Source organism: Lolium perenne, chromosome 6, assembly GCF_019359855.2.
Source record: "Lolium perenne isolate Kyuss_39 chromosome 6, Kyuss_2.0, whole genome shotgun sequence".
Taxonomy (NCBI): Eukaryota; Viridiplantae; Streptophyta; class Magnoliopsida; order Poales; family Poaceae; genus Lolium; species Lolium perenne.
In genome coordinates this window covers 132,897,504-132,917,426 of record NC_067249.2, presented here as the reverse complement: position 1 = coordinate 132,917,426, position 19,923 = coordinate 132,897,504, and positions in this window count along the sequence as shown.

Here is a 19,923-nt window from a genome sequence, read left to right as displayed (position 1 = left end):
ATATGGTATTACACGCGCAGAGACAGTTCAGCGCAAAATGACCCTATCAAGATTTTGTTGTTTCGGATATGACTAGTTTTCATAAAGCCACTACACGCAGCGACCACCCCCCCCCCCCCCAAATCCACCTAGAAATCTCTTAAATCTTAGTTTATGTTTTGTGGATATTGTCACCCTTTGATCCCTCGAGGTATCCTTGTCTGTTCTCATCAATTTTTTCGGTTCAAACTATCACATTGTCCCAATTTTGGTGTTTTTGGCAAACCCTAGCCCGCCATCTTTCCAATTTGTATGTATATTTGAAATTTTGTTTGGTATTTGGATAGTAGTATGATACTTTATAAGAGAGGAAATTTGCTACCCACATGGGTAGATATGGATGTTTGCGTTTACCACAGATTCAAGCCATATAATCCCGTTTTAACTTGGTTTCCTAGTAGAACGTGGATTTTTGTTGCACAAAACCATTTTCTATTTTTTTGTTCGAATTCATTTCATAAAAGTATTTTGTTTTAATTTTTAGGTTATGAGTTGACTTTGACAAAAAAATTGTTCAAACTAGAATTCGAAATATTATTTTGTACATCGTTTCAGAGCCAAGATGATCAACATATGTCGTCCACCACGTGTAATGATATACTCTCTCACATCCCCTCCAGGGTTTATATAGACCATTGAAAGTAGTGGTCGAAGGCGCATGAACTAGCCGCTGAGGATTTTATGATAACCTCGTAATAGCACCCATGTGTGTCCCCAAAGAAAAGAAACAAACTAAAAGAGGAAAACCATAAGGCCACCCCATGGTATTACACGTGTACTCAAGCTCTGGAAAATATACGACAAACATGGTCAACTAATCACATTGTCGGTTGTACCGCTGTGTTATATGGTATAAATAAGTATGGCGTACGTGTTGTAAAATTAATAGTCCAATTGTGGGACTAATTTTTTTGCTTCCATGATCGGTGGAGAATACACTAGAAAACGCTTGCATACACATTGCTCGAATGTTCATGCGTACACGATACTTCATGTAGGTAGTATAATTAGGAATTTGCAATTGTTTATTTTTATAAGAAACAATCAAGAAGGTGAAACACGAATGAAAATTCACCAGTAAGAGAAAAATTAAGCGCAAAGTCACAATATCAAGATTTTATTTCCCGGATCTGAACATATTTCATAACACCCCTACACATGTGGTGGCCCCTCCCTCTCGAATCCCTCGCGCAATCTCTCGAATCAGAGGTCATTTTTCGTGGATATCATCATCCTTCGATCATTGGAGTTATTCTCCTATGTTGCCATCAATTTCATCAGTTCAAATTGTCACACTCCTAGTTTTAGCAATTTTTTAATAGGGTAAACCCTGGTTCATCATCTTTAATAATTAGGGAACATTTGAGGATGTTAAAATCCTAGTTCCCATGAACCGGTTAGTTTAGACCTTGTGACGTATTATTTTTTAAACAAGATATGTAATCCAACAGAAAAAAATGTTGGGTATGAAGATGACATGTTCGGTAAAAATATAATCACAACTTGACGAGATGTTGAACTGACTAAAGACAGTGTGTGGCCCATTCTATGGTATACCATTCTTTGGACTGGGGATTATAACTGTAACACAGAAGGTAAAATGAAATAAAATTTTCTCTTTTAAATGGGTTGTGCTCTTTATGTAATCTAGGAGAACTTGATGTGGTGCCACCATTTTTGAAATGTTTTAGACTTCCTGCATCCGAAAAAAGATGCTGCGGGTTTGTCTTGATACAGGTCTAGATACATGCGTTTCTAGTAAAATCCGTGACATCCTTTTTTAAATGGAGGAAAGTATCACCATTTTAAATTGTGGATTACTTAATCTACTTGATGTTTTACCACCATTTATTGAAATGTTTTGTGTCATTTGGATTACAGAGGTTCAGGCAACCATTCCGACAGGCAGCAAGCGGCAAACTAGTTTTCTCACAACGATGGCAACAAGTGGGGGTGACACTGACACAGCACCACGCCAGGACCTTACCCTTCGGGAGGTTGGACGTACGTGTAGCTCCGCCTTGTCCTGGAACACCGCCAAACCTCCTCCCCTCCTTTTTGCTCCCCTCCGTCCAATCTCATCTCGCTATGCACAGTCGCCTTCACTCCAAGGCCGAGGGCCCCTCTCGTTGCCACCGTTCGGCCATTGCCTGCTCCCGAACGATGAAAAACCGCCATTGCCAAAATTGCCTTGGGCGCGCTGTTGAGGCTAGCTCGCTCGTCCTGGCCCCAAGCTCCAACCGCCCACAGCAAATGCCATCGCCGTTCATGTGCGGCAACAGCGACTCAGCTGCTCAAATAATTGTGTAGGGGATAAGGGCCTAGCTAGCGAAGTAGCGAACCTTCATGTATGCGTGATGCGGAGCTGCCGTTTCGCAACTCCACGTACTGCTCACCACTGTTTCACTCGGACTAGCTCTCCACGTATACCTTCCTTTTTGCTGAAACTTATAAATAGTTCTTTCATTTCATAATTTTTTTTATTGTAGATTTAGTTTAAAAAACCACAACAAAAATTATGGAATGGAGGTTATATCAATCGGAAGCTATTCGTAACGTCATGAACACACATGACATATCCTAGCGGTCACGGAGCTCTTTCTCCCTCTCCCTCACTGTCCTCTCCTGGCCTGCTCCTCTCTTCCACGTGGCCAGGCTGAATCGGTGCCGCTCTCGCTGGCGATGTTGGTTGGAGTAGGCAAAGTAAGGACGCCATACGTAGTAGTAGGTGTAGTTTTCCTGTAGGATTACCCTGTCTGGGAGTAGGCCGATGGGACTCCCTGGATCCCATCGGCTGAATCTGGTGCACCTTGTGCCTTGTCTTTCTTGCGGCCAGGCTCTGGTGGTACGAGCTATGGCTTGGGAGGAGGAAGAATCTAGGCATCTCCCGTAATAAGGCCGTCTTCCCCGAGGCTGATCGATTTGGTGCTAATCTGCGGCACCAGGAGGTCACCGGTGATGACAAGCCCTAGGCTTCCGAGGTGGAAGCTAGGTGCATCTTGCAGATCTGGTGAGGCCTTCTTCAATAAGAGGATTGGTGGTCTTCTCTGCTGTCGGAATTCGTTGTTGTTGTTCTCCCTTCTTGCCGACCGTGGAGGCGAGGAGAAAGGCAGATTGTCGAAGGCGTTCTGCAGTGACGGAGAAGGCCGGGGAGTTTGTGATACAGCGCGTCCTTGGAGTTCATCTTTGGTGGCCCGTGCTTGGTTTCCGACTCTTGGTGCTGACGGGCAACAACTCCAAGGCCTGACAACGATGTTGCGTCAGGTTATCTTCAACCTCCCTTTGGATGCCCTGTGTAGGACTTGTGGCGGAGCAACCTCTCTCCACTGCACCCAGTGGTCTAGTCCCTGGTGTTGGTGGCGATGACCATCGCTTGGGGCCTAAGGCCATCTCCAATGGGGAGACCCAAACCCAAAAGCGGACGTCGGATGGGTCAATACTGCACCCAGCGGGCCAACCCATCCTAAAAGCGGATCCTCCCGGCGTCCGATTTGACCCAAAACTGGGTGCGTTTTGGGGCGAGGCGGACACGAGCGTGCGTCCATGTGTGGCCGTTCTGTCCGGGCGGATACGCGTTCTGGCCCATTTGACAGAGAGACAAAGGCAACCCAGTAGACACTGCACCACCTCTTTCCTCTGTCCTCCTTTCTCCCATGGAAATCATCGGTACATCCCTTGGAGTTTGGCTCGCCTCGTGGACTGTCGTCGTCACCTACGCATGGAGGCACCCGCCGCCGCCTCCTCCTTTTTTTTTCACACCTGCCGGAAGTCGTCGGAGGCGAAACAAGCTCTGCACCGCCAACCTCGACGCCGACGAGCAAGACGACGGCGCAGGCATGGACGGGGCGGAAGAAGGCGAGGAGGTCGGCGACAGTGGGCTCAAGCTTGGGGACGAACGCGCGGAGGCCGTGGGAGCGGCCGTGACCGGGGAGGTCAGCGAAGCAGGCGAAGCCCGAGCGGGCCAGGAAGACGGGCGTGGACTGGAACATCCAGCTGATGTCGTTGCCTCGGCCGCGTGCCCCTGCTGGCCGCCACGCTCGCGTGAAGAGGCAGCGCGCACCCGCGCCGTTGTCCGGCGCCCCCGCCGCTAAAGAGCCGCCCTTTGTCGTGCGCCGCACCGCTGCAGAGCCGCCCTTCGCTATGCGCTCGACCAGCTCCACACCCAGCCTCCCCCACCCTCACCAACCTCCTCCTCCGCGCCGGCGCCGTGTCCCGAGCCCCGCCTCGCGTACCCCACCCTCGCCAACCTCCTCCTCTGCGTCGCCGCTGCGTCCCGAGCCCCGCCTCGCCATGAGGTTGTGGCCGACCTCGTCGTCGTCGCCTGCCGCCCGTGGCCGCCCCGCGCCTCGCCTCCACTGTCGCCGGTGAGAACCACGTCGTCGTGCGCCGCCCAACCAGGGCTCGAGGCCGTCCTCGCAGCTGCTCCGGCCGCCTGAGCCACGGCGAGGTGTGTGGCGGTGAAACTAGTACTAGTACTAGTATATAATTTGGGTATGCTGCGTTGGGGAATACTACCCGAGACCGGCGTCTGCAGGCCATCCGTGTGCATCCGCTTGTACCCAAACGGATAAAATTTGACATCCGTTTGGATCTTAGCGTTGGAGATGCCCTAAGTTCGCCGGTGGTGATGGAGGACCTGATTGCTTTTTCTTATTTCTGTTTAGGGTATGCTCCGTAAAAGCTAAGGACCAATTTCAAATTGTTTTTTTTTTCGAAACACAGTACAATCGAAGACGCTCGTACATACGTGCACACACTCACCCCTATGAACGCACACACGCACACCCTACCCCTATGAGCACCTCCAAGAGACTGCGTTGAAGAACTGATCCGGCAGGTCTTCAAATTGACGAAATCACCACAGGCGCCTCGCTGTCGATGGGAACATCGCCTCCCACTGAAGAATATTCCGCCTTTATGAGACACCAAATTGTCAAATCTGAGATTTGTTTAATTGGGTCCTTATTGTAAGTTGTATCCCACCGATGTTGATTCAATGCAGTATCCATGCTCTTCGAGGCCTATCCCGGTTTTTTTTTTAAAAAGATGACATATCATGTGCACTAACTAGTTTGTTCTGCTTTGCGTAGCATGAAAGTGGGGCGGCCACTAATGGATGGCCTCCGACAGTTCGTAGGAGCATGACTGCATGAGCATGTTCCCAGCCGGAGCCTCTTGAACAAACTACCGAACCGGGCTAGGTCTCGCCAACATACAAGCTGTCTTACTTGCATCCCAGCCCATAGCCTGAGCTAGGCCAGCCTTTTTCCAAATTAACGCGTGTTTCATAGCCCAGGGATAGCTTTTACTTTTCTTTTGCTGTCAGGCCGCCGCAATGTGACAACGGCCTCCTCATTTCTGGGCCTCACTCCTCACTTCCCTCTTGTAGCCAACTGCACCGCTGAAGCAAGGTACCAAGAGGCCACATACTGCAACGTGGAGTGGAGGAGTAGACGGGTGGGCAAGGCCACATACTGCAACGGCATGTCCCGCTTCATCTCACTTGTCTGAAGACACTCCTGCTACCACCATTCCTTCTCCAAACCATGGCAACCAAAACAATCCAAAGCCTAAGTGGAAGTAACTTCGAAATAAGATTCGCAAAATTTGCTTTAACACGTCAGTACTTGTATACATTTGTGTAGCAAGCATGCTAATCACACCCTTGGCTGGAAATTGTACCTCCAGTAACGTAGTGTTTTTTCGATAAAAGGATCAATTACACCCAACCCTGCAACAACGTAATACCTTAATGGTAGTACGATTGCACATAGCCCAAAAAAAGTAAAAATAAAACTAAAAAACAAAAAGTCCCGATCCGATATTCCAGCCCTAGCAGCAATAATACATCCACCACCAGAACAACACCTGAACTCCAGGCTCTCCAAAAATTCGACGCCTCCAAGAACGGAACAGTGCACAAGCACCATCGTTGCCTGATCAAAAGATCTTAGGTTTTCTCCCAACCAGTTAAGGTCAGAACTTGGATTTTTACCATGAAAAGTAAGACTCTGAACTTCACGTGTTGCCGCCCCCACTTGCATATTGATGATGCGAAACCCATAACACCGTACAGAGACTCGAACCTCCGTTGTTAGTCCTCTAATCTAGCCATCATGATATTCCCCGTCTTTGATTTCACCATGGACCAGAATATCATCAGATGGACACAGAACAAAGCTTCGCGCCCCAGAACCAAATGAGAATACCACCCGATCCAGTAAACTCCAGGCATAAGTTGCACTGTTACATTCGCTGGTGGAGCTTTTCGAAACTCATCACTCCGATCATATCAAGACGAACATGCCTTCATTATTCAGGTCTTCATCTTCACACAAGAGAAATCCTAGAACCGCCACCATTATTCAGGTCGGGCCCAACGCCGCCGACCATCCCAGGCCGGCTGAGGCAACACGGCGAAACGCCTTGCAGCCGGCCAACCGCCATCGGCGACAACCAAGATCACGGAGAGGGCAAGGAGAAGACCAAGCTAGGGCTTGCACCCATCTGGCCCGTCCCACCCCGCACCTCCACCGCCGGCATGGCCCGCCGCCAAACGCCACCACTACCATCACCAGGACGCCCAAATTGTCATCCGTCGCGCTGCGGCTGCCCTAGGCACGCCGCCGCTCACGCCGTCGCAGAGGCACGTCGCCGCTCACGCCGCCGCACGTCGAGCAGCCACCACGCGTGTTGCCCGGCGAGCGCTCAACACCCAAATCGTGGAGGATCTTTCCCGCGCCGACCCTCCACGCAAGGGGACAAGCAGGCCCCGCTGCGGTCGGCAATGACCAAGCTGAGCCCGGCCGTGCCCTTTGGCGACGGCCGGAGGAGGGAGGGGTGGGGGGTGGGACTGGCGGCGGAGGATTTCTAGGGTTCCCCCCGCCGCCACGCGGGGGCAAGAGGAGGAAAGCTATCTGTACCCGATCAAAAGCAGCCAAGCCCATGTAAGTACTGCTGCAACTTTTTTTTTGATAAACATACCCTTCTATTATCCTCACAGCACATTACAAGATTGGGACAAGAAAGTCCCAAAAGCAGAAACAACCCTGGTAGAACACGACATTACATCGAAGTCCATCAAGGACACGCACACCAGTCGCCGCTTGATGCTGCCTTGCGTGTCGTCTGACCGCTTCCGCGTTGCATCGTCGACATCATGTGTTGCCTCCACGTGTCTCCTCCACTGAACAGGAGTTGACTCACCGACGGTCAGCCAGTCCGGCTACCACCAGGGAGGAGACGCCGCTGAACCTCCGCTCGCCTCGCAAACCACACCAGGTCGCCGGCGGAGCAGATGAAACCAGTCCAACAGCAAGGCACAGGAAAAAACAGGTCGTCGTCGGCGCAGCAAAAACTGGAGAGATTGAATCGCCGACGAATCATGCCCGCTAACTCGGGCAGAGCTCCCCCACCGGAGACGTACGCACCAGCAAGAAACATGCCATCGATAAGCCCTTCCCGGGACCGCAAGCGGGCCTCCAACAGGAGGTAAAGGGAAGGCACATGGAGGCCAAGAACCAGCTGTAGATCGGCCTAATCCTAGTGCATGGATATGGAAGAAAACATCACTGGGAAAAGCCAAAGGCACCGCCATTAAAACAACCAAAAAAACATGCAGACACCCCAAGCCCATCCGCTCAAGACTCCAAGAGAGAGGATTAAAATCAACTAGTGGATACCCCGCGCGTTGCTGCGTGTCTCTAAGAAGGGCAAAACAATTGATTTTGTGGAGGAAAGAAGGTTCACATCAAAACAAAATATATAATATACCATATAAAATTTATTTCAACCATACTTTTGTGTAAGGAGTAAGAGGAGTATAAGACTCATAATATGACCGGTGTAAGGAGTAAGAGGAGTATAAGACTCATAATATGACCGATTGAACGAAACACATAAATTTACTTGTAGTACAGAAATATTTGGGATGAATAATTTAGTGTACGACAGTAAACATAAATATGTAGACTGAAGTATTTGTTTCCATAAGATTAACTTGGAGATGTCGTGTCTCATTTTTTGTGTAATGAACACTGACACGTGGATGATCACAAGGTATTTGGTGTGTGATGTTAGCACGAGAATACATGCTTTTGAAACGTAGGTATGTCGGTGGCATTGTAGTTTCCCTCATGTTTTGACTTACATCCATATATTTCTTGGGAGCTCCCCTTGCCAGAAAAACCAAACTGATATGCGCAACTGGTTATAGATGTATCAGAAGTGCGAATTGCCTACTGAAAATAGGTGTTAAAAAATAGTTAATAGGGAAATTTTAGTTAAAACCTTTTACAGTAATAGCTAATTAGGCTCCAACATTTATATTTAGTCTACCATTACAAAATAGTTCAAAATCTAACCTGGAAAGATCAGCAGCAGAAACAGTAATTAAATCAACAGTTCGGTAGCAGACATGAATGGTATAGATCGGAATGAGAAGAGCCGGCAAAGACCTGCAATGCCTTATCCTTGGGATTTTGATTAGGTCCATAACCTCTTCAGCAGCAGGCTTCATCTCCTAAACTCTACAACACATATCTGTTGGTTTGTTGTACAGATCTGTAGGTAGCAGAATTTGAATACTATTGGGCAGGAGAGGAGGGGGTATTGACTCCTGTTGTCGTTCCAACCTTGAAAATGACAAAGGTAAAATAGAATCGGTCTTTTTTCAAAGGAAACTCGGCACTTTTTTTTAGCAAGTCTTGCTGGGATAATAAGAAGGGAATTGGCGAGGCTACTGCCTCCATTGCTGGCCAAGTCGCTATCTTCCGAGGGCTAAACAGAAGACGGGAAGGCGAAAGATGTTGCGGTGCCAGCACTTGCATCTCCAAAGAAGGCCTGGACGATCGACCCGATGGTCCCTGCTTTGAGGACGGTCCTGCATGAGCTTCATCTGACGCCTTCGCGCATAGCCTGAATCGGAGAGTCGGCGTTACCTGGACATGCGCCACGACGGCCATACAGCGACGCATAACTGCGAGGGACTGCGTGGATGGACGTGTGGAAGAGCAGGATGTGTAATCAACTTAGGCTGATTGTTGCAGACTTGCAGTAGCTAGATCCCCTGATTAAATAGCTGGTGTGCTGTGGGAAATAAAGAGGTGTCCGCCTGATCGTCTGCCATGATTAAAGGCGCATGCCGGTTCGTTTCTAGACAAAGGGAGAGTGTGCAGCTGGACGGTCGCCAAACGTAAACACTGCAGCCTCAGGAGTCGCGTGGACGTTATCAAATGGGTGTTAGCCGAAACAGATGAGGACCATAGATTTTGAATCGCAAGGATATAAATAATTGAGATGATGTGGCTACACCAGATTTCAGCTTGCAAACATTAAATGTACTAGCAAAAGTGCCCGTGCGTTGCACCGGGTGAGTAAAATGTGTATATATTCTGCCCAAACACGATTGCTCCACCAATGATCTTTACCATCAGCGTGGCACTGAGAACTTGTGTTAGGTCCGCAGCTACTCTTCGTGCCGCCATCAGCTGCCTCCCCGATGACTTTTGGATCGCCATGGTTACCCCCTCGTGGTCGCTTCGGCAGCAATATAGAAGGTGATGGCACTGCTAGAAAAATACGAACAATCTATAGACCTCTTAATAAAAAAATAAAATCAGTTAAAAAATTCTTGTGGAAGAAGTATAAATAAATTCAAGCATAAACAAATTGTTTGCATCAATTACTGTAACTTTTCTATTTGGTTATAGAGTCTGAAAGATGCATGTCGACAGAGATGATTGACTGAAGAAATCCTTGAAAAAACATGCCCTCCTTGTATGCCAAAGTCAGTATTTGTCGTTGCTCAACTAATCAAGCCAAGCGTATGTAGGTGCTGGCCTTCTACAGGTCACGATCCAAGTATTTGCTGCTGATAAGATGTCAATTCACTTGATGATTGGAGAGACCCCCGCCAAGCCAAGCGAAGCCAGTGGACAGAGAGACATACAATGCAGCTTAGCCATAAGAAATACTTGCCGATAAATGGTTTGGTTAAGAAGATTGCAGGATTCTTTGACATGGTCTTTGATTTCAATTAGCCATACCAGATGCATGTTACGTACCAGTATACCACTCCCAAGCTCTGGCATGTGGATGCTTGTCTTCTTGACTGATGAAGACCGCACTGTCCCACGTCAATCATCGTGGATCGTTGCAAAAAAAAAAGTAGATCCTGGATGTCAATAGGAAACCGATAGCCAGAAATCTTCGACGCACTTCTCTGGTATTCTCCTCCGGATCCCAGTCATTCATCACTGAATCGAAATCGGCCACACCTCCGCATCCTATAGAGACTACTTGGCGGCGGCGTCTCTATTCGTTCACCTGGCTCTTCTGCTTCGCCCCTAGGCTCTCCCGCCGGTCTCCGTCTCTACCGCCGCTGCCCTCTGGCACTGTTTCGAGATCTCCGAACCCACCTTGTCGATCTCCTTCACGCGCGACTTTGTGCCGTGGCCAAGCCTGCGAGCGCCAGCCGCTACATCCATGGCCGTGTTTGGTTCTTCCTCGTCGACCACTGACCGTGCCGTCCGGCCAAGCCCAGCGCACGCCCGAGCCGGTGGCGCTTGGAATCCCACTGATTTCGGGCGGAAGAGGCCCAGGCGGTGGCGGCGCTCGGAGGCGTGTGCGCGCACGAAGAGGACCAGGGCTGCACACACGGAATCAACTGCCGACGCGCCGTCGTCATCCTTGGTGTGCGGTTGTAGCTTTCGCCCTCCATCTGGGCTCTGGCCGCCGCCAGGGTAAGGTTTGGTTGGGTGGGGAAAAGAAGTTGTGGCCTATGGGTTCGTTCCGGTAGGAGAGAAATAAAACTACGGAACCGAACCGGTAAGGTGGTGCTGTGATGTATTATGCGTGTTGGTGGGAGGGCAAAACAGTCCCAAAAAAAGCGTTGACGAAACTTTTTGGCAGAAACCTTAGTTCCTTTATTATTAGGTATAGATTTTAGTGGGGATGAACTTTATAGATATTATAGATTCGCCGGAAGAGAAAGATTTGGGCAAGAAAATCCAGAGAGATAAGCACTAGAGGACAGGGATTTATTAGGAGACAAAAGGGGGCAAAATCAACCTTGCGAAGGGGATTTGCCATGGGATTATTGGTGGAGCGGCCGGGCGGTTGCTGCTTACCGCAGAATCCAAGCAGGCCGATGGACACGACGAGTAAAACAAGCAGGCAAACGGCGCGCCGACGAACACCTAGATCCGCCGACGTTAGGCTCTGAAAAGGGAAAGTAGACCACGCTGCAACACCAGGACACGCCATGAGACTATATTCACAGGGGGAGGCGGCGCCAGGCCCCTCTCCCATCCCACTCCGGCCGGCAAAGCCGGCGGAGAAGAAGAGGAGAGGAGGCACCGGGGATTCTGTAAAGGAAGGAGAGGTCAAGGGCGAGCGAGAGGATAGGGACGAGCCAGAGGAGAGCCGATAGTGGGTGGAGGTGAGGTTGTACTGCTGCAACTTGAATGTATGTTTCCCCCTTTTGACGAGCAATCACCGTACATAATGGCATGTCGCTGACTGGTCCGTAAACCCCATCTATAACCGTCATAACGCATTGGTCTGAAATGACTCGCGTAATCGCTGACGGCCGGTCGTCAGTGAGCGGTAACGTACACCGCCGGCGAGAGGTGGTTTCGGAGACACCTGTCAGCATAAGCCGTCCTGGCATTTTTCGTTATACGCCAGCGAGTAGTTTTGACAGAGGCGTTGGAAAGATCAAATAACTCTTGGATTCACGCGAGAAAATGACCGGAATTTCCGTCGAGACATCCAGATGTATACTGACCATCTTGTTTTAACCGTCTGCCAGTGTTGTGAGAGGACCCGGAGGCTCGGTGCCGACCTCTCGTCCGCAACACAGAGTTACATCTTGATGCTAGCAGCTTTGAGCACCAGCTGCATTGTCTCTAAGAGCATCTCCAGTCGCGTCCCCCAAAGGGATTTGAGGCGCGTCGGATAGAAAATGCGTTCCAGCCGCGTCCCCCAAAGCCCATTTTTGTCCGGCGCGCCCCGATACGGTGTCCGGCGCCCCGAGCCCGTCCCCGTCCCACAGGGGACGCACCGGAGACGCCGGAGACAACGAAAAGCGAGGCGGGCTCCCACATGTCGGCGACTATTTGCATAAACCGTTGGTTCACGCCTCTTTTCTCGCCGCTCCTTCCTTCCCGCGCCTCTTTTCTCGTCGCTCCTTCCTTCCCACCCCACCGCCGCCGCTGGATTTCCCGGCCGTTTGGGCGTCTGATCTCTGCTGAGAGTCGGCACCGTTGTCGCGGCTGGGGCTCCCGCCGGTCGTGGCGCCGCCGCCGCGTCGCCAGCGCGTCCCAGAACGCGCCGTCAAATCCGCCCCACCACCCCGCACGTAAGGTGCTCGACGACTTGCTGTAGGCGCGATTGGCCGCTGTTTGTTCCGTCGTCTGCCTCGGCGCAATTTTAACCATTGATTTTGCTTTAGCCATGGACAGCGACGATGAGATGGTTGCCCTGCTGCTGGAGGACGAGCAAGCCTTCGACGACGACCTGCGGGAGCATTTGCTGATCATCGCGTCCCTCCAGGACATGCTTGACGCTGAGGCGGAGAAGAGGAAGAGGCCGCGCCGCGGAGGGTCAAGACCGGGAAGAAGGAAGTCGAAGCCCCTGCAGAGGATGGAGGGGCATGCCATGCTGCACAACGACTACTTCGCCGACGACGCAACACATGCCGACAATTTTCGGCGCCGGTACAGGATGAGCAAGGGGCTGTTCATGAATATCCTCCACGGCGTTCGAGAGTTCGACCCCTACTTCAAGCTCAAGCTCGACGCTGTAGGCGTCCTCGGGTTCTCGTCGATTCAGAAGTGCACCGCCGCCATGAGGATGCTTGCATACGGAGCACCTGCCGATACACGTGACGACTACCTTCGCATGAGTGAGTCTACTGCCATTGAGTGCATGTACAAGTTTTGCCGAGCTGTGGTGGGAAAGTTTGGCAAATACTACTTGAGAGGGCCAACTGAGAAAGAGACTGCAAGGATCATGGCACAAAATGCTGCCAGAGGATTTCCTGGAATGCTTGGAAGCATCGATTGCATGCACTGGGCATGGAAGAACTGCCCGTTTGCTTGGCAAGGTATATACAAAGGCCGTCATGGATATTGCAGTGTGGTGCTTGAAGCTGTGGCAGATTATGACCTGTGGATTTGGCATTCTTTCTTTGGCATGGCGGGATCACACAATGACATCATCGTGTTGCAGCGGTCTCCGGTGTTCAGCAGACTAGTGGAAGGGCATGCTCCACCATGCAACTATGAGATCAATGGCCACCAATATACCAAAGGCTATTGTCTAGCCGATGGTATATATCCAAAATGGGCCACTTTTGTCAAAACAATCTCGAATCCATCAGGTCTGAAGAATTCCCACTTTGCTACACGACAGGAGGCTTGCAGGAAGGATGTCGAGCGGGCATTTGGTGTGCTTCAAGCACAATTTTCCATTGTCCGGTACCCTGCTCTAAGCTGGTCTCACGACCAAATGTGGGAGGTGATGCAGACTTGTGTGATCATGCACAACATGATCATCGAGGATGACCGCAAGAATCATGTTAGGTCACATGTTGGTCCCTATGAGTGTCAAGGCCCTCTTGCGGAGGTTGATCATGAGTTGCCTGTAGATTTTGCTGATTTTCTCGCCATGCACGCAGAGATCTGATACGTCTCCGACGTATCGATAATTTCTTATGTTCCATGCCACATTATTGATGATATCTACATGTTTTATGCACACTTTATGTCATATTTATGCGTTTTCCGGAACTAACCTATTGACGAGATGCCGAAGGGCCAGTTGTTGTTTTCTGCTATTTTTGGTTTCAGAAATCCTAGTAAGGAAATATTCTCGGAATCGGACGAAATCAACGCCCAGCATCCTATTTTTCCACGAAGCTTACAGAACACCCGAGAGTCGCCAGAGGTGGGCCACAGGGGCCCCAGGAGGGTGGCTGGCGCGGCCCAAGCCCTGGCCGCGCCGCCATACCCCCTCACCGCCTCGTCGCCCCTCCGACTCCGCCTCTTCGCCTATATAAAGGTCCTCGACCTAAAACCTCGATACGGAAAAACCACGGTACGAGAAACCATCCAGAGCCGCCGCCATCGCGAAGCCAAGATCTGGGGGACAGGAGTCTCTGTTCCGGCACGCCGCCGGGACGGGGAAGTGCCCCCGGAAGGCTTCTCCATCGACACCACCGCCATCTTCATCACCGCTGCTGTCTCCCATGAGGAGGGAGTAGTTCTCCATCGAGGCTCGGGGCTGTACCGGTAGCTATGTGGTTAATCTCTCTCCTATGTACTTCAATACAATAATCTCATGAGCTGCCTTACATGATTGAGATTCATATGATGATGCTTGTAATCTAGATGTCATTATGCTAGTCAAGTGGATTTTACTTATGTGATCTCCGGAGACTCCTTGTCCCACGTGTGTAAAGGTGACAGTGTGTGCACCGTGTGGGTCTCTTAGGCTATATTTCACAGAATACTTATTCACTGTTATGAATGGCATAGTGAAGTGCTTATTTATATCTCTTTATGATTGCAAAGTGTTTTGTATCACAATTCATCTATGTGCTACTCTAGTGATGTTAAAGTAGTTTATTCCTCCTGCACGGTGTAATGGTGACAGTGTGTGCATCGTGTTAGTACTTGGCGTAGGCTATGATTGTGATCTCTTGTAGATTATGAAGTTAACTATTGCTATGATGGTATTGATGTGATCTATGCCTCCTTTCGTAGCGTGAAGGTGACAGTGTGCATGCTATGTTAGTACTTGGTTTGGTTGTGTTGATCTGTCATGCACTCTAAGGTTATTTAAACATGAACATCGAATATTGTGGAGCTTGTTAACTCCGGCATTGAGGGTTCGTGTAATCCTACACAGTTAGTGGTGTTCATCATCTAACAAGAGAGTGTAGAGTCTAGCATCTATTTATTTATTCTGTTATGTGATCAATGTTGAGAGTGTCCACTAGTGAAACTATGATCCCTACGCCTTGTTCCTAAATACTGCTATCGCTGCTTGTCTACTGTTCTACTGCATTTGTACTGTCCGCAATATTACCACCATCAACTACACGCCAGCAAGCACTTTTCTGGCACTGTTACTACTGCTCATACTTATTCATACCACTTGTATTTCACTATCTCTTCGCCGAACTAGTGCACCTATTAGGTGTGTTGGGGACACAAGAGGCTTCTTGCTTTGTGGTTGCAGGGTTGCATGAGAGGGATATCTTTGACCTCTTCCTCCCTGAGATCGATAAACCTTGGGTGATCCACTTAAGGGAAACTTGCTGCTGTTCTACAAACCTCTGCTCTTGGAGGCCCAACACTGTCTACAAGAATAGAAGCTCCCGTAGACATCAAGCACTTTTCTGGCGCCGTTGTCGGGGAGGAAAGGTAAAAGGCACTCATACTCCGGTTCCAGGTAACAGTACTTTTCTGGCGCCATTGTGTGAGTGTTCGAAGCTATTTCCTTTAGATCCTGCAATTGCATCTTTTTGTTTCTTGTTTTACACTAGTTAGGCATAATGGAAAACAACAAAAATATGAGAGATCTTTATGAACTTTATCTTGAATTAGGACATGATGTGTTTGAAGAGAGAATTAAAAAACCCATGGAACTTTATATGCATGCTAATGGGAATGTTATTAATATGAATGCTTTGAACACTATTGTTGCTAATGCTATGGAAAATTCTAAGCTTGGGGAAGCTGGGTTCGATGAGCATGATCTTTTTAGTCCCCCAAGCATTGAGGAGAAAATTTACTTTGATGATACTTTGCCTCCTATTTATGATGATTATAATGCTAGTAGTCTTTTGGTACCACCTGTTATGGAGGATAAATTTGATTATGATTACAATATGCCTCCTATATTTGATGATAGCTACTTTGTTGAATTTGCTCCCACTACAACTAATAAAATTGATTATGCTTATGTGGAGAGTAATAATTTTATGCATGAGACTCATGATAAGAATGCTTTATGTGATAGTTATATTGTTGAGTTTGCTCATGTTGCTACTGAAAGTTATTATGAGAGAGGAAAATATGGTAGTAGAAATTTTCATGTTACTAAAACACCTCTTTTTTTTGCTGAAAATCTTGAAGCTGCACTTGTTTTATCTTTCTATGCTTGTTGCATTATGCTTCTTGAACTTGTTTATTTACAAGATTCCTTTTCATAGAAAACATGTTAGGCTTAAATTTGTTTTCAATTTGCCTCTTTATGCTCTCTTTTGCTTCAAATACTATTTTTTGCGAGTGCATCATTAAAACTGCTGAGCCCATCTTAATGGCTATAAAGAAAGAACTTCTTGGGAGATAACCCATGTGTTTTTTTACTACAGTACTTTTGTTTTATATTTGTGTTTTGGAAGTTGTTACTACTGTAGCAACCTCTCCTTATCTTATTTTATTGCATTGTTGTGCCAAGTAAAGTCTTTGATAGTAAGGTTCATACTAGATTTGGATTACTGCGCAGAAACAGATTTCTTTGCTGTCACGAATCTGGGCAAAATTCTCTGTAGGTAACTCAGAAAATTATGCCAATTTACGTGACTGATCCTCAGATATGTACGCAACTTTCATTCAATTTGAGAATTTTCATTTGAGCAAGTCTGGTGCCTCAATAAAATTCGTCTTTACGGACTGTTCTGTTTTGACAGATTCTGCCTTTTATTTCGCATTGCCTCTTTTGCTATGTTGGATGGATTTCTTTGTTCCATTAACTTTCAGAAGCTTTGAGCAATGTCCAGAAGTGTTAAGAATGATTGTGTAACCTCTGAACATGTGAATTTTTGATTATGCACTAACCCTCTAATGAGTTTGTTTCGAGTTTGGTGTGGAGGAAGTTTTCAAGGGTCAAGAGAGGAAGATGATACAATATGATCAAGAAGAGTGAAAGCTCTAAGCTTGGGGATGCCCCGGTGGTTCATCCCTACATATTTCAAGAAGACTCAAGCATCTAAGCTTGGGGATGCCCAAGGCATCCCCTTCTTCATCGACAAATTATCAGGTTCCTCTAGTGAAACTATATTTTTATTCCATCACATCTTATGTACTTTGCTTGGAGCGTCTGTTTGTTTTTGTTTTTTGTTTTTGTTTGAATAAATGCTTGTGTGGGAGAGAGACACGCTCCGCTGGTTCGTAGGAACACATGTGTTCTTAGCTTTTAATTTTCATGGCGAAGGTTGAAACTGCTTCGTTAAATTGTTATATGGTTGAAATTGGAAAATGCTACATGTAGTAATTGCTATGATGTCTTGAATAATTTGATACTTGGCAATTGTTGTGCTCATGTTTAAGCTCTTGCATCATATACTTTGCACCTATTAATGAAGAAATACATAGAGCTTGCTAAAATTTGGTTTGCATAATTGGTCTCTCTAAGGTCTAGATAATTTCTAGTAAAGAGTTTGAACAACAAGGAAGACGGTGTAGGGTCTTATAATGTTTACAATATGTCTTTTATGTGAGTTTTGCTGCACCGGTTCATCCTTGTGTTTGTTTCAAATAACCTTGCTAGCCTAAACCTTGTATCGAGAGGGAATACTTCTCATGCATCCAAATCCTTGAGCCAACCACTATGCCATTTGTGTCCACCATACCTACCAACTACATGGTATTTCTCCGCCATTCCAAAGTAAATTGCTTGAGTGCTACCTTTAAACAATTCAAAAGTTATTACCTCTGATTTGTGTCAATGTTTTATAGCTCATGAGGAAGTATGTGGTGTTTATCTTTCAATCTTGTTGGGCAACTTTCACCAATGGACTAGTGGCTTCATCCGCTTATCCAATAATTTTTCAAAAAGAGCTGGCAATGGGATTCCCAGTCCCAAATTAATTAATAAAAATAGACACTCCTCCATGGTATGTGATTGTTGGACGGCACCCGAAGGATTCGGTTAGCCATGGCTTGAGAAAGCAAAGGTGGGGAGGAGTGTCATCATAATAAAACTAAAATAAAAAGGCACTCCTTCATGGTACGAGATTGTTGGCAGGCACCCGAGGATTCGGTTAGCCATGGTTTGTGAAAGAAAGGTTGGAAGGAGTGCCACACAAAAATATAAATAAAATGGGAGCCGCTCTTTGAAGGTTTGTCTGGCAAGGGGGTTAGAGTGCCCACTACCATTCGTTGACAACAACAAACACCTCTCAAAACTTTACTTTTATTGCTCTCTATATGTTTACAAAATAAAAGCTCTAGCACAAATATAGCAATCGATGCTTTCCTCTTTGAAGGATCTTTCTTTTACTTTTATGTTGAGTCAGTTCACCTATTTCTCTCCATCTCAAGAAGCAAACACTTGTGTTAACTGTGCATTGATTCTTACATACTTGCTTATTGCACTTGTTATAATGCTTTGCATTGACAACTATCCATGAGATATACATGTTACAAGTTGAAAGCAACCGCTGAAACTTAATCTTCCATTATGTTGCTTCAATACCTTTACTTTGAATTATTGTTTTATGGGTTAACTCTTATGCAAGACTTATTGATGCTTGTCTTGAAGTACTATTCATGAAAAGTCTTTGCTATATGATTCAGTTGTTTACTCATGTCATTTACATTGTTTGGATCGCTGCATTCATTACATGTGTTTACAATAGTATGATCAAGGTTATGATGGCATGTCACTCCAGAAATTATCTTTGTTATCGTTTACCTGCTCGGGACGAGCAGAAACTAAGCTTGGGGATGCTGATACGTCTCCGACGTATCGATAATTTCTTATGTTCCATGCCACATTATTGATGATATCTACATGTTTTATGCACACTTTATGTCATATTTATGCGTTTTCCGGAACTAACCTATTGACGAGATGCCGAAGGGCCAGTTGCTGTTTTCTGCTGTTTTTGGTTTCAGAAATCCTAGTAAGTAAATATTCTCGGAATCGGACGAAATCAACGCCCAGCATCCTATTTTTCCACGAAGCTTCCAGAACACCCGAGAGTCGCCAGAGGTGGGCCACAGGAGCCCCAGGAGGGTGGCTGGCGCGGCCCAAGCCCTGGCCGCGCCGCCATACCCCCTCACCGCCTCGTCGCCCCTCCGACTCTGCCTCTTCGCCTATATAAAGGTCCTCGACCTAAAACCTCGATACGGAAAAACCACGGTACGAGAAACCATCCAGAGCCGCCGCCATCGCGAAGCCAAGATCTGGGGGACAGGAGTCTCTGTTCCGGCATGCCGCCGGGACGGGGAAGTGCCCCCGGAAGGCTTCTCCATCGACACCACCGCCATCTTCATCACCGCTGCTGTCTCCCATGAGGAGGGAGTAGTTCTCCATCGAGGCTCGGGGCTGTACCGGTAGCTATGTGGTTAATCTCTCTCCTATGTACTTCAATACAATAATCTCATTAGCTGCCTTACATGATTGAGATTCATATGATGATGCTTGTAATCTAGATGTCATTATGCTAGTCAAGTGGATTTTACTTATGTGATCTCCGGAGACTCCTTGTCCCACGTGTGTAAAGGTGACAGTGTGTGCACCGTGTGGGTCTCTTAGGCTATATTTCACAGAATACTTATTCACTGTTATGAATGGCATAGTGAAGTACTTATTTATATCTCTTTATGATTGCAAAGTGTTTTGTATCACAATTCATCTATGTGCTACTCTAGTGATGTTATTAAAGTAGTTTATTCCTCCTGCACGGTGTAATGGTGACAGTGTGTGCATCGTGTTAGTACTTGGCGTAGGCTATGATTGTGATCTCTTGTAGATTATGAAGTTAACTATTGCTATGATGGTATTGATGTGATGTATGCCTCCTTTCGTAGCCCGAAGGTGACAGTGTGCATGCTATGTTAGTACTTGGTTTGGTTGTGTTGATCT